We start from the raw sequence: 14,824 nt of genomic DNA on the forward strand, positions 1-14,824 counted from the left end.
GGTGCTAACTGTCTTTTTCTTTTTTCTTTTTTTTTTTGGTGGGGAATATTGGGGAACAGTGTGTTTTTCCACGACCCATCAGCTCCAAGTCATGTGGTTGTTTTCAATCTAGTTGTAAAAGGTGCAGCTCACTAGCCCATGTGGGAATCGAACTGGTGACGTTGGTATTATGAGCACTGAGCTCTAACCAACTGAGCCAACTGGCCACCCGCTAACTGTCTTTTGAGGTAGACAAAAGTAACAAAGATTAAGTGCTTAGTAAAAGAACCTAATAGAGAAAGATGTATAGACTTTTAGACCAAAAGAACTTAAGACAAAAGATAACACAAAATGTAGTCATATATCTCTGAAGAAGTTAGTCCAAACAAACAATATCCAGAAAGAGTTAAACACTGTGTGTGTTCATAGCAAGGTCCATTGGATTTCAAGGACCTTGAAATCTAAAAGGGAGAGCAAATATACAATAAATACACCAAAACCATTTATCCACCTTTCAATTTTACTGTTTTCCCTAAATTTTTCTATATCCTTTATTTTTGTTAACTGAAACAGAGTAGGTAGGTAGGTTGGTAGGAGATTCAAGTAAACAAACAAAAAAATGTTAATACATGAATATATTCCTGTTATTGATCAGGATGTCCTATATTTAGAATGTGCTCAGATCTGATAAAATCTACTCCCAGTTTGACGTACATCTCTTACAGGATTCACTTCCTTCCTCCCCTTTATCTCTCTCCATCCTTTTCCAAAACCAGAAGAAAGAATGGGAAGTGGGGGACAAAAATATTTGAGTGAGAAAGATGTAGGGACCAGGGGCTATAGGGAAAGGGATGGAAAAGGGGAAGATATACAGGAGAAAGATGTTATGCTTCTAGTGTATTAAAGTGTTGAAAATTTCAACACATTCATGTAGGATGATGTGTTTGCATAATAATAAAAAGGAAGAAAGGGAACTGAAGGTAGAAAATCTGAGAAGTTGGGGTACTAAAGAAAATCAGTTTACCATTTTGCCTATGGTTAACCAATCTGAAAATACTTCTCAAACAATTTTAACTACTTTTCTTATATTTACATGAGAAATATTCTTTCACATTAGCAAAGCGATAAAATACTTCCACCCAATGCAACTCTGCCACACTTCCCATCATTCCTTCCTTGTATTATGTAAGAAACACATTTTTAAGTGGAGTATTTCACCAACACATTCCCCTCAACTTTACTGCCAAAAAGTTTGTAAAAATATATGCAGAGGTCAAAAGCAATGGCTTTTGGAAACTTTTTAAAGACTTTATTTTTCAGAGCAGTTTTAGGTTCACAGCAAAATAGAGAAAGGTACATAGGTTTCCTATATATCTCTTACCCCACACATGCACAGCCTCGCCCATTATCAACATCCTTCATCAGAGGGTACATTTGTTATAATTGGTGAATCTATATTGACACATCATCATCACCCAATTACATAAGGTTCACTATTCATGTCATGTAAGCTAAGGGACTGGACAAATGTATAATCACATGTATCATAGAGTAATTTCAGCACCCTAAAAGTCCTCTGTGCACCACCTATATTCATCCCTCCCTACCCCCAATCCCTGGCAATCACTGATCTTTTTACTCCATAGTTATGCCTTTTCTAGAATGTCATTATTTGGAATCCTACAGTATGTAGCCTTTTCAGATTGGCTTCTTTCACTTAGTAATATGTATTCAAGTATCTTTCATGTTTTTCACAGCTCATTTCCTTTTGGCACAGAGTAATATTCCATTGTCTGGAGGTACCACAGTTTATCCTTTTACTACTGAAACATCTTATTTGCTTTCAAGTTTGGGAAGCTCTGAATAAAGCTGCTGAAAACATCCATATGCAAATTTTTGTGCTGAAATAATTTTTAAACTCCTTTGGGTAAATAAATACCAAGGAGCAAGATTGCTGGACCATATGGTAAGAATAGGTTTAGTTTTGTGAGAGATTGCCAAACTGTCTTCCAAAGTATCTGTACCATTTTGCATTCCCACCAGCAATGAATGAGAGTTCCGGTGGCTCCACATCCTCACCAGCATTTGGTGTTGTCAGTGTGCTGGATTTTGACCATATATTCTAATAGGAATGCAGTGGTATCTCATAGTTTCTGTAATTTGTATTTCCTGATGACGTGATGTGGCACATCTTTTCATACTCTATTTGCCATCTGTATATCTTCTGTGGTGAGATGTCTGTTCAGATCTTTTATCCATTTTTAATCAGGTTGTTTGTTTTCTTGTTGAGTTTTAAGAATTCTTTGTATATTTTGAATAATATCCCTTTATCAGATATATCTTTTGCAAACATTTTCTCCAAGTCTGTGGCTTGTCTTCTCATTCTCTCAACAAAAATTTTAAAATGAAACTTGAAGAGAACCTAGAATAGTGTCTCCATGAAAAGAGGGCAGGTTCTCAAATCTCCCACAAAGGTGCCTGATCAAGTTTTGATGTTTATACATAGGGGCACCTTTCTGAAGGATGCAGCAGTGGAAATAGCCAAGAATTTGATGTCAAAAGGCATGTTTCAATAATAGGTAAGTGTCATGCAGGGTGGCAGGCAGGGTCTCTGCTCCCGCTCCCCAAGTAAGAACGCAGGACATGGTCAGGCCAGAAAGGAACACCCACGGAGCCATAGATAGGGGAGTCATACCACTATAATCTCGCTGGCGGCTGGGTTGGAGACACAGGGAGCAGGAGCCCCACTATCCGCAATCCACTCTCCACCCTTGTTAACACCCATTTTCTGCTAGCATAGCCAAAGCAGTTAAATTAGTGGCCAATGGCTCACTGGTTACAGCTGATGGCCAACTAGCCACAGCTGATGGCCATCCAATCACAGTTGATGGCCATTTACTACCTGAGCCAGCACCTTTCCACGTGAGGCCGAGAGCTTGGAAACTGCACTCCTGGCTCTGTCCCCACAGTAAGGCACTTATTAGTTAGGATTTTTTGGTTGCAAGTAAAGAAGTCCAAACCTACCTAAGCAAAACAAGGAATTTACTGACTTACTGAACTTGAAAATCTAAGAAATAGCTATATCCATTTCCTCAAGTGAAATCAGAATGTCCTCTCTCTCTTTCTCTCGTTGTTCTCCACCAGACTTTCTTTTGTATTGGCTTTACTCTAGCAGTTCTCTCTTGAAAATAGCTCCAAGTTTTCATGGTCCTTACACCTCCCAAGTGAAGCCAACTCACTCCTAGAATTCATTTATTTCTATCTCTTTAACAAAACAAAATCAAATTACTTGGAGCACATGCCTACCTGAACACTAGTCTCTGCATCCAGGTGATATAAAAGGTTCTGATGGGCCAGTCTGGATCACATGTAAACCAGTGAGGTAGAGTCCCTTGACTGACAGTCCTGCTAGGAGATATGCAAAGGCACAGGGTAGTTCCTTAAAGGAAAATCAGAATCTTGTTACCAAAAGGAGGAAGGAAATTGCTCCAACCAAAGCAACAGATGTCAACTATATCAGTTACAAGATTTTAGTAAGGTCGCTTAACCAATCTGAGCCACTTTTTTTTTCCATCAGTAAAAGAGATAGGGATATGATAATACCAGACCCATTACCTGACATAGTTCTTGTAAGAACCAAATGCTCAACAGAACATATGAAAAGGATCTGTAAGCTGTAAAGCACTACTGCAAATAAGAGCAGCCCCTAACTTACTATGTGCCAGAAGAAATATTATTATTTCTATTATTAGTGCCGTGGTTACCTAGATTCACTAACCTCATTTGGATTTGAAGGGGTTTAAAACAGGCCTCCCCAAGACATGCCACTTTGGCATGTGAATTATTTTGAGCTGAAGGCAACTGAGATGAGGGCTCATGAAAAACTTTTGCCTCTCCCTTAACGAATTTAAATTAGAGACCTTGCACAAAATAAGAGTTATCACCAGAAATAACTTTATGACCTATCGATAGTGCAGGGAAAACTTCTAATTACTGCACATCTGCTCTCCCTATCATCCTGCAAATGAATCTTCCTCCCCTCTGAAGTCCCAAGGCATCTTACCTCATCCTTAACTCAGAATGTCATATATGCCTCATTTTCCTCTTCTGTCTCTGAACCTCTCGTGTATGTGGTATTCCCATGTGTACATATGTAGCTAAATTTGGTCATTTTCTCTTGTTAATCTGTCCCATGTCAATCTAATTATTAGAACAGTGTGTAAAACCTAAAAAAGTAAAGTTTATTCCCACCCCAGCTTCTTAAAGATGCTTTAGGTTTCTTAACTAACCTTTCAACCTTAATTTATTTCTTAAGTAGACTTTCATGGTGGGGTAAAATAGATTAAATGATTTAAATAAGTATCAGAGAGCTTGGCAATTATAAGTTTTATTACAAACTCACTTTTGTACAAATCAATGTCATACAACAGAGTTGCTTTTTAGGGGTAAATCTCCACTGTCTAAGCTGGCAACTGAAGTTCCAGACTTGTAGTTAGAAGATCAAGTCGTCCAGTATAGAGAACACCACCACCACCAAGGCTTTCTTCTTTACCATCAAGACCACTTTCAATATTTTGCTTTTAGGGGGGTGGGGGTGGGGGGGTGGAGAATGAGGTGTTTTACTTTCTTTTTTTTTTAGTATTATAAGTCTGACTCATGATGTTATCCATGAGTAAATGAACATTCATGATATTGAGTGATAATCATTTGAAATATCAGTGCTTTTGGACAATTAGTAAAACTAGTGGTGAAAATTTTATTCACTCAAAGAACTTTACATCTTAAAATTCTTTTTTCATATGCTTATAGTGGTTCAAAACAATGATTCTTCTACTTTGGGGTTTTCACAAAATTCATTTGTTAATCTCAGCGTATAGATATCAAAGAGGCCAGCAACCATTATTGCTTTATTGTCTTTCTGTGTGATGCAGAAAATGGGATTTTATTGACTATATGCAGCATAAATTATTCCAGTGCTCAGCTTTCCTTTTAGGATAAATTTATTTAAATGAGGTAGGCTATATTAACCATGCTCCATTCAAAAATGCTAAAAGTAGTACATGCATTAGCTTTCCAAAATAGTCCTTATTTCTTACTTGAAATATTCTCTTCAAAGTGTTTCTGTTGCTAAATGTGAATAATTTCCAAAGATTCTCCAGACCAGATGGTGAGATGATATATAGAAATTCAATTTCTTTGTAATGTGATGAGGTCAGTAGTACAGAGTTCAGTGTCTAATTCCTTTCTCAATTTAAAAATTCCAGTGTGTCAAGTTATTCTTAAATTATTGCCTTAGACTTTGGCTTTCCTACAAATTTCCCGTCAACATCTTTTGAATTCTTTTATGAAAGTGCTGTCTTTAAAATTATTAACGTATTAATCTTAAAGTATTTTTTATAAACTCATTTAATTTACTAGATGAAATAGCACATTTTAAAACATTAATTTTTATTAACAACTGTTAAAAACAACGCAACAGGCCCAAAAGGGAGTTGCTTATGCTAAGCTCCATGTTGCCAAACCCAGAACTTAATTACACTTTCAGCTCTCCCAGAAATGGAATCTTAAACCAGTCAATCAGGAATCACTTGATCAGCACCAGTTAGGTAATCTGTCTGATAGACCCCTGCCATCCCCTAAAGGAAAGTAACTTTGCAATTACCAACCCACTTTTTTGCTCAGTATAACTTCCTTGTTCCTGCTTTCTTCTTCCTATAAAAGTCTTTCATTTTGAACAGTTCCTCAGAGCTCATTTTCTATCTGCTAGACTGGATGCTGCCCAATTCAAATCAATTTTTGCTCAGATAAACTCTTAAAATTTTTAATATGCCTTTGAGGGAAACCAGTTTGCGATCCCATAATATGGCTTTTTTTTTAATGTTGATTATTTTAAGGTGGTTATTTTAAGAAACAAAAACCTCAGGAAAAATCTTCAACCTTCCCCCTAACTGCCTAAAACAATTGATAAAGAATATGCTCCAACAAGGGAGCTATCATCACAGATAACTACAGTTTAATATGAACTAGTGTGTGATAGATAGGGAGGAACCTAGCAAGGCCCATTTGATCAAAGTCCTCTCTGTCCCATTGTTAAAGATGGCCCAGCAAACGTTTGTTTACCAAATATTTGCTTTTCCATCCCCATGTGAATTGTTTTTCCTGCCCTTTGAAGTCCCAAACCATACCACCCCCACTTTCTCCTTAGTTCAAGATGGCATATAAACCTCCACTGCCAAATTTGTCCTAGGGTCCCCTATTCTTATGGTACCCTCATATGTACATATTTAATCAATTTGTTTCTTTTACCTTGTTAATCTGTCTCCTGTTAATTTGATTATTAAACTAGCCCAAAGAACTAGTAAGAGTATAAGGAAAATTATTTTTCCTCCCCCACACCTCAGTTTATCTTTTAACACAGCTAAAGATTTCAAAATGGCATTTTTCCTTTAAAGGTTTTAGAAAAGTCTCTATTATGTATTCCTGGGGAGGGGGGATGGAATCTAATTTAAAATACTTAAAGAGATGAATATAATCTGTCTATATTTCATCATAAATCTAGTAGAACTAATTGTTTACTGTCAGTGACTACTGCAGGCTTTTGCCAGTCCTGGTTACCCTCAAACCCATTCCTCACCTTTCCCTGTTATGCCCTGTATCACAGGGGCCTGTGTTCCCTGGTCCCTGTCAGCAGGCTGCCAGCTGGGTTTGGCTAGTGGTGAACCCTGGTAGAGATTGGAGGCTGGGAGATTGGAAGGGAAGAGTAAAAGAGGAGGAAGCCATCCATGTTACTCAGTAACTGCACTGGAATGTGGAACGTGCTGCCTCCAGAACCCAAAGAAGTCTATGAGGTGTGCTTCCTTCTTAGCAATGGAAGCTACAATTGCAATAACTTGTCCCTTACTTTAGAGGGGAATGTCCTGGTATACCCAGACCACTGGACCTCTAAAAACTTCACTGATGTCGTAGGCTGATGTTGAGCATTTTTCATTTGCTTCTTGGCTATTTGTATATCTTCTGTGAAGAAATGTCTATTTAATTCATTTGTCCATTTTTAATCGTGTTGTTGTTGTTGTTTTGTAGTTCTTTACATATTCTGATTATCAATCCCTTATCAGACAGATATGATTTGCAAATATTTTCTTCCATTCCATGGGTTTCTTTTTCACTCTGTTGATAGTGTGTTTTGATGCACAAGTTTTAAATTTTGATGAAATAGATATTACCTATTTTTATTTTTGTTGCCTGTGTTTTAGTATCATATCCAAGAAATTATTGCCAAATCCAGAATCATGAAGATTTTCCCGTATGATTTTTTCTATGAGTTTTATAGCTTTAGCTCTTATGTTTAAGTCTTTGATTCATACTGACTTAATTTTTTATATACGGTGTGTAAGGTAAGGGTCCAAATTCAGTTTTTGCACATGGATATCCGTTTTCCCAACACTACTTATTAAAAAGACTGCCCATTTCCCATTTAATAGTCGTGACACTCTTGTTGAAAATCATCTAACCATATGTGTGAAGGTTTATTTCTGGGCTCTCTATTCTATTCCATTGGTCTATGTCTGTCTTTATGCCAGAACCACGCTGTTTTGATTATTGTAGCTTTGTAGTAATTTTTGAAATGGGGAATTGTGAGACCTCCAACTTTGTTCTTTCTTTTCAAGATTGTTTTGTATATTCAGGGTCCCTTGAGGTTCCATATGCATTTTAGGATGGATTTTTCTATATCTGCAAAAATTGTTGCGAGTTTGATAGGGATCACATTGAATCTATACATCAGTGGGGTAGTGTTAAACATCTTAAAGAAGGAAACTTTTTGATGATGAACAAGTTCTATATCTTGATTGTGATGATACATGAGTGACTGCACTTTTCAAAATTCATAGAGCTATACACTTCAAATGAGTATATTTTATTGCATGTCAATTATACCTCAATAAATTGATTAAAAACTTTAAAAAGATATAGACTGGGTGCTGGAGAAGCCTGTGTCAACTGACAGGAAAAAAATGGGTGGGGGCAAGAAAAGCCTGTTTTATTTGGCCAAAAGATCTGGAAAGGAGTAGCCTAACAAGACAGAAAGCTGAACACTGGCTCACCAGCCACTAGGCCTCTCCGTACTGAACCAATATAACTTATATCATCTCTTGATTTTCTTAGATATTGTATTCTCTGAACTTCTATTAGCTTTTCAACTACCTCTTCTAAGTCTGTCCTAAACCTTATTGTCTTCTCTTAATTTTCAATAGGCTTCAGCCTCACTTAGATAATAACCTGGTGCCCCAAGTGACTATCCAACCATCTAAACCCACATCCAAACCACAAGCAAGCTGTGAAATATTCCTGCATCTTCAAGCCTCCTTGTATTTGCTCATTTAGTTCACTCAACCTGACCTTCTCCATCCATCGAAATCCTTGTTAATCTTCAAATCCAAGCTGAAGGGCTCTATTAAGCTCCCAGTCAGCATAAATGCTCCTTTCTCTGTTCTGTTTCATTCTGTCCCCTGCACTAAAGCCACGGTCCTTTGGCCTGAGAATTGAATCTTTTTCTTTTATATGTACTACCTGCCAATGCCGTAGATAAACTTGATGGGTGAATGAAATATTTGGTCTTCAAATTCTAGGAGATTCCTGTAATTTTATAAAACTCCTACAATTTTATAAAGCTCCGATAGCTTTATAGGAGACACATTAAACATGTGAGAAAAGTAGGGTCCGTAAATATGTACACAGGCCTGTGGGGGTGAGGGAAGCCCAAATGCAGTAGATATATCAGGTGTAGATCTAAATCTCCAGGTATGTTCACGGAAGGAAACCTCGAGCTGCTGGGGGGAGTGTTGGGGAGGTATGTTGGTGAGGGTGGTGGAGGATACGTGCGGATGAAAACAAAAGATTAGGAAGGGTTGGTACACCAGGAGATTGACAGGGAGATGTGGGACAATGAGAAGGAGGGACCATACCTGTGGGCAGTCCTGACCTTTTGAATAGGTGGTACTTTTCATTCCTATCCCTACCCCACCTCAACTCACACATTCCTTAGCTATTTTTATTTTATCATTGCTTCATCCCATTGGTTCTTGAAGATTTCTTCATAAAATGAAACTACCCCTGGCAAGCACTTAGCTCTAATCAGTTAACATTTTAGTTATGAATTAAGCCAGTTTGTAAAAGACAAATCCTAAAGGAAATGAGGTATAGTGGTTACTTTTATATGTCAACTTGGCCAGACTACGGTCCCCAGTACCATGTTTCTCCGAAAATACGACCGGATCCGATACCATATTTCCCCCCAAAATAAGACCAGGTCTTATATTAATTTTTGCTCCAAAAGACGCATTAGCGCGTATTTTCAGGGGATGTCTTATTTTTTCATGTACAACAAATCCAGTCATGTCATGTTCTTCTGGAACATTGTCATCATGCACTAAATATGTCCATCTGGCTGACGATCTTAAGTGGGGCTTATTTTGGGGGAACATGGTGTTCAATCGAACACTAATTCAGGTGTTATAGTGAAGGTGTCTTGTGGCTATGAATTAAGTCCATAATCAACTGACTTAAGTAAGGGAGATTATCCTAAATAATCTAGGTGGGACTGATTCAATCAGTTACAAAGTTTTAAGAGCAGAGCTGAAGATTCTCTGAAAAAGAAGAAATTCCTCTATGGATAACAGCTTCACCTGGTACCCAAGAGTCTCTATCTGCCCTTCCTGATGGCCTACCAGTCTGTCTTGCCAACTACCATAAACGTGTAAGCCTATTCTGTGCAATAAATCACCTAATATGTAACTCCTACTGGTTCTTCTTTAAGAGTTGGGGGCTAGGCAAGGAGAAGCTTGTATGAAGAAATAAAGGAAAAGGAACAGGCAGCAAAAGGAGCGCTGAAAAGGGAGTTAGTGTGGCAATTCTGTGCAAGGCTGACTTAATTTGGGAAAATAAAAGAAAGGCCAGAAAAGACAGGAGTCAGAGGACACTAAGAATTCAGACAAAGTAAGGAGAAATAGAAAAGATGGAGGCTGCACAAACTCACTCTTCAGCAGCTTTAGTTATTGGCAGCAGACAGTGTTGACTTTCTAATGGAACTGAGTATCTGCAGACTACATGGAAGTTATTCCTCAGAATAGCACAAGCTCACTTTGTGTATTTCTAGTCTTTCATGCAACCAGAGAGGCCAATGCATACCTTTGCAACTAATGCTTCCAGACTCACCTGCAAAGTCAAAGGCACCTGGAAGAAAAAAAAAGAACAGAAAGGGAAGTAGGTTCTTTCTATATCTAGCATGTTTTTCCAAATACCATGAATAATTCTGCCAGTTTTTCCAGAAACTAGTACGTATTCTAAACTGATTATTTGAATAACTCACCAGCAAGAATATGATCTGAGGTAGGAAAAAATAAGATGCTTGGATATACACTTAAATAAGCAAGTTAGTAAAAAGATGGCAATGTATATGAGCTTTGAAAGAAAGAAGGAAATGACCCTTGACAACTCTGAGAAGGTAACTACATGGGCACGATAAGAAAAAGGAATAAGCAAAAAGTTAGAGATCCAAAACTAGATAGACTGAAAACCGTACCTAAAATTAAAGTAATCATCAAGTGGATGAGAAATATAAAAAGTAAGCTAGTAGGCTAGAATTTTTCAAAGAGAAAGTACATGAAAAAGAAGTAAGTTCCATTAAATTAGAAACTCTTTGCAGTAAAAACTTCTGAAAGGAGCAAACTACTGATACACACAACGACATGGGTAAATCTCAAAAACATTATGCTGAGTAAAAGAAGCCTGCAGTAAAGAATGTATACTGTGTGATCACTTTTACATCAAGTTCTACAACAGAAAAAAACTGATCTATGGTGGAAACTAATCAAAACAGTGGTTAGTTCTAAGGGATAAGAAAAGAGACTGACTGGAATGGGCAAGATGGAACTTTCCAGGGTTTCCAATGTCAAGCACATGTTGACTGTATGAACGAATGAACTAATGAATGGTGGAAGCACTTGACTATGACCTCAGAGAACTTACTCGTATCTCTATTCTATACTAACTCTTAACTCACAGCACTATTTTTAAGACACATATTTATAATTCAAGGGGTTTTTTTTTACTTTACAGATAGACAAGTATAGAGCTTTAGTCTTGACAAGTGGGAAAACTGGACATCCACATGCAAAAGAATGAAATTGGACACTTATCTTACACCTTACAGAAAAATCAACTAAAACAAAGACTTAAAATGTAAGATCTGAAACTGTAAAACTCCTAGAAGAAAACACAGGGGAAAACCTTCATGAAATTGATCTTAGCAATGATTTCATTTGACACCAAAAATACAGGCTACAAAAACAAAAATAAACAAGTGGGAGTACATCAAACTAGAAATCTTCTGCACAGCCAAGGAAACCATCAAGAATCATAGGTTGAAAAGGCAACCTTTGGAATGGGAAAAAAAATATTTTCAAACCATAAATCTGATATGGGGTAATCACCAAAATATATGAGGAATTCCTTATAATAAAAAAGCCTAATAACACAATTTTAAAAGTGGGCTAAAGACTTGAATAAACATTTTTACAAAGAAGATATAAAAATGGCCAACAGATATATGAAAAAATGTTCAATGGCACTAATCATCACAGAAAGGCAAATCAAAACCACAATGAGATATCATCTCACACCTGTCAGGATGGCCACTGTCAAAAATATAAAAGGTAACAAGTGTTAGCAGGATTGTGGAGAAATTGGAACTCTTGCACAGTGTTGGTGGGAATGCAAAATGATACAACTGCTATGGAAAACAGTATGGAGGTTCCTCAAAAAATTAAAAATAAAACTACATGTGATCCAGAAATCCCACTTCTGGGTATTTATCTAAAAGAATTGAAATCAGGATCTCAAAGGTATTAGTATTTCTATGTTTATCGCAGCACTATCACAATAAGAAAGATGTAGAAACAATTTAAATGTCCAACAACAAATGGATGGATAAAGAAAATGTGGCATATACGTACGATGGAATGCCTTTGTAAAGAAGGAAATTCTGCAATATGCAGGATGGTTGAACCTTGAGGACATTATGTTAAGTAAAATAAGCCAGTCATAGAAAGACAAATACTGCATGATTCCACTTACATCAGGTATCTGAAACTGTCAAATTCATAGAATCAAAAAGTGGAATGGAGAGGGGAAATGGGGAGTTACTAATCAATGAGCACAAAGTTTCACTTAAGCAAGAGGACTGTTCTAATTGGCAGACAGCTGGCAGGCGGGCTCCCGGAGGCTGACACGTGGTGGTGGCATTGGAAAGCCCTGAAAGCAGAGTGGTGGGGCCCCCAGAAGTACCATAGGCCCTCCACTCCTGCCCCTGCCTGTCCATGCCAGGTGGGGGGCTGCTGGCACAGACTAACGCCCTGGTACTGGGTAGCAATGCAGACAGCCTGGGTGCTGTTCAGGGCTTGGGGAATAGGACAAACATCTGGCTTTTGGTTAGAAGTCTCCACAGCAAGAATGGTATTTAGTAGGATGACCATGCTTCTGAAGAAAATGTCCCACTTGTTAAGCAGTTAGTCTCTGATGGAAAAAAAAAAAGCCCAATTAGCAAGTAAACTATGTACTCTGAAAGACGAACCACGGCCTATACATCCTTGGGGATCAGGCTCCTCTAGAGTTGGCCTTATCGCACTGAAGCTGCTAATAATGCCTTCATGGACCAGGTCAAAAGTATATGGTCACATTACTTCAGATAAAAAACTGTCACATCCTAAAATATACTCCAAAGAAAAATAGTGGAAAAAATGACAGCTCTAACTGTAGGAGGAAAAACTGTATCATGTTTCCGTGTATCTATTAATTCTTCTATACTGGAATTTTGCTGAGAATGAATTGCCTCCGAAACAGAAAATTAAAATGGTTCATGTAACAGATAATGCTGCAATGAAGCCAGGCATTCCCTCTTTATGCTGCTTGCTTTCGACAATGGCAGTATGTGAATGTCACAGCAAAAACTATTGTAAAGGTTTTTAAGGAATCATGAAAAGATGGAATTTAAAGGCCAGCCCACTACTCATAGTCAAAAGAAAACCCACAGGAGACCTGGAACTATTTCAACCAGCGATGTTATCAGAGTCTAGCCTAAAACTAAAATGCCTGGACAAATGGGAAGCATATGGACTGAATGGATGGACACACAGGACAATATAACCTATGCAAATGGCTCTGTATTGGGACATAAAACTTGCTCCGTAACAGAGATTCTAAATTGCCTGCATAAAAGGATATCTGTGGAAATCTACTATTCTTTACACATTTTTCCTGATGGAGATGAAGCGGACCAACCAGAAGTTGTGTGATGAAAACGTATCAACCCAGCCCTCCTTCTATTACGTCTGCCTAAGCTCACTGGACTTGGCAGAACCTCCTATATTCTGTGAACTTGGATAAACCAGAACAATAAGATAACCAGGAACTCTATTCTACTTTCTTACTCACAATACCACACTTGTCATCTTTGTCAAGACCGTGACTATATCACTCATCCTCCAACTGAATTTTGTTAGTAAAATTACCACTTAAACATATCAGTTAAGTGGATTGAATATGCCAAACTTAGATGGACTGACAGTTTACATATCAGCAAAATTTCTATAATTTGTGGGATTCATTCTTTAATTTTACTACAAATTTCCCAACTTAGCTTAAGGTGTGTATAAATTTAACTTCTTTCATTTGGAAAAAAAGATGAATAAGTTCTAGAGATCTGCTGTGCAGCATTGTACCTACAGTCAACAATAATGCACACTTTAAAAATTGTCAGAGGGGTAAATCTCATGTTAAGTGTTCTTTCCACGATAAAATGAAATACAAAAATGACTGAATTGCTAAAAGGATTCTAAAAAATATGAGGGTTAGTCAGGACTCCAAAGTGTGGGATGGATAACCTTCTACAATCATCAGATACTGGATTTGGGGATTTAAATCCCACATACTCTTGGTGACATTTGCTCAAAACCAAGCAGAAGAAGGAAATCTAACAACGTTAAAAAGAAACATGAATCAGAGTTTTGGTCAGCTGTGTGGTAACATCACAAGAAAGAAGTGATTTAATTCATAAACTTCCCTTTTGTGACAATACTAGGGAGCCAAGAACCAGTGAATTTCCTCACTACAAGTCAGTGTAAGACCCTGACCCTCGTACATGACACAATACAATCACACTTGATTCTTCCATGGCAGAAAAGGACAGGGAAACACTCAGAATCACTTTAGCTTTGAACCTACAGAATATTTCATACACATTCATATTCAATGCATGCTCCTTGAAAAAAAATAAAACAGAATAGAGAAGTGTAGAAATATATAATAAATAATAAGTCTCTCTCCTCTCCACTTTGATATCACTTTGCTACGTATCCTCCCAGTTTGGTGTACACATATAACTGACCTACCTGCCTGCCTACCTAAAGACACACACACACACACACACACACACACACACACAATATTATCAAAACCATATCATTCTGCAATATGTTTTTCTTAAAATTTGTATAGATGTACCTCTTTTTTTTCTATTGGCTTCATAGTATAACATAATTATTTAAGCAATCTCTCATTGATGGATACTTTTTATTTATTTTTCTATTTTAAATTTTTTTTAATTTATAGAAGTTATACTTGCATGTTTTTAAAATTCAGACTCTACAGAAGTGTCTAAAATGACAAACAAAAATCTCCCACCACCCATCCCCATCCACCCCACCTCTCCCACGTCAATTACTCAGAGGTTTTACGTTCTACTGTTGATTGCCACTGAAACTGTATGTAATATATTTATACCTCTTTTTCT

At 37.4% G+C, this 14,824-nt stretch overlaps 1 pseudogene; it reads left to right on the forward strand.

Annotated features, from left to right (window-relative positions):
• The first annotated feature begins 12,079 nt into the window (after positions 1–12,079).
• On the forward strand, positions 12,080–13,764 carry LOC117023982 (39S ribosomal protein L3, mitochondrial-like; annotated as a pseudogene).
• The last annotated feature ends 1,060 nt before the right edge of the window (positions 13,765–14,824 follow it).

This window comes from Rhinolophus ferrumequinum, chromosome 6 (assembly GCF_004115265.2).
Source record: "Rhinolophus ferrumequinum isolate MPI-CBG mRhiFer1 chromosome 6, mRhiFer1_v1.p, whole genome shotgun sequence".
NCBI lineage: Eukaryota > Metazoa > Chordata > Mammalia > Chiroptera > Rhinolophidae > Rhinolophus > Rhinolophus ferrumequinum.